Source organism: Arachis duranensis, chromosome 9 (assembly GCF_000817695.3).
Source record: "Arachis duranensis cultivar V14167 chromosome 9, aradu.V14167.gnm2.J7QH, whole genome shotgun sequence".
Lineage (NCBI taxonomy): Eukaryota > Viridiplantae > Streptophyta > Magnoliopsida > Fabales > Fabaceae > Arachis > Arachis duranensis.
In genome coordinates, this window is record NC_029780.3 from 83,781,214 (window position 1) to 83,782,633 (window position 1,420).

The window sequence follows — 1,420 nt, forward strand, 5'->3', positions numbered from 1 at the left end:
TTAGCTGAATTCTTGCAAATCTGTGACACTGTCAAGACTAATGGGGTTGACCCTGAGGTCTACAGACTTATGCTATTCCCTTTTGTTGTAAGAGACAGAGCTAGAACATGGTTGGATTCTCAACCTAAAGAAAGCCTGGACTCTTGGGAAAAGCTAGTCAATGCCTTCTTGGCAAAGTTCTTTCCACCTCAAAAATTGAGTAAGCTTAGAGTGGAAGTCCAAACCTTCAGAAAGAAGGAAGGAGAATCCCTCTATGAAGCCTGGGAAAGATACAAACAATTAATCAGAAAGTGTCCCTCTGACATGCTTTCTGAATGGAGCATCATAGGTATTTTCTATGATGGTTTCTCTGAACTGTCCAAGATGTCTTTGGATAGCTCTGCTGGAGGCTCTCTTCATTTGAAGAAGACGCCTGCAGAAGCTCAAGAACTGATTGAAATGGTTGCAAATAACCAATTCATGTACACTTCTGAAAGAAATCCTGTGAACAATGGGACTAGTCAGAAGAAATGAGTTCTTGAGATTGACACTTTGAATGCCATACTAGCTCAGAACAAAATATTGACTCAACAAGTCAATATGATTTCTCAAAGTCTGTCTGGAATGCAAAATGCACCAAGCAGTACAAAGGAAGCTTCATCTGAGGAAGAAGCTTATGATCCTGAGAACCCTTCAATGGAAGAGGTGAATTACATGGGAGAACCCTATGGAAACACCTAAATCCTTCATGGAGGAATCATCCAAATCTTTCATGGAAGGATCAACAGAGACCTCAACAAGGTTTCAACAATAATAATGGTGGAAGAAACAGGTTTAGCAATAGCAAGCCTTTTCCATCATCTTCTCAGCAACAGACAGAGAGCTCTAAGCAGAATACCTCTGACTTAGCAACAATGGTCTCTGATCTAATCAAAACCACTCAAAGTTTCATGACTGAAACAAGGTCTTCCATCAGAAATTTGGAAGGACAAGTGGGTCAGCTGAGCAAGAAAATTACTGAACTCCCTCCAAGTACTGTCCCAAGCAATACTGAAGAAAATCCAAAAGGAGAGTGCAAGGCCATCAACATGGCCGAATTCTGGGATGAAGAAGAGGCAGTGAACGCCACTGAGGAAGACCTCACTGGGCGTCCACTGACCTCCAATGAGTTCCCCAATGAGGAACCATGGGAATCCGAGGCTCAAAATGAGACCCTAGAGATTCCATTGGACTTTCTTCTGCCATTCATGAGCTCTGATGAGTATTCCTCCTCTGAAGAGGATGAGTATGTCACTAAAGAGCAAGTTGCTAAATACCTTGGAGCAATCATGAAGCTAAATGACAAGTTATTTGGAAATGAGACTTGGGAGGATGAAACCCCTTTGCTCACCAAAGAACTGGATAACTTGTCTAGGCAGCAATTGCCTCAAAAGAGGCAGGA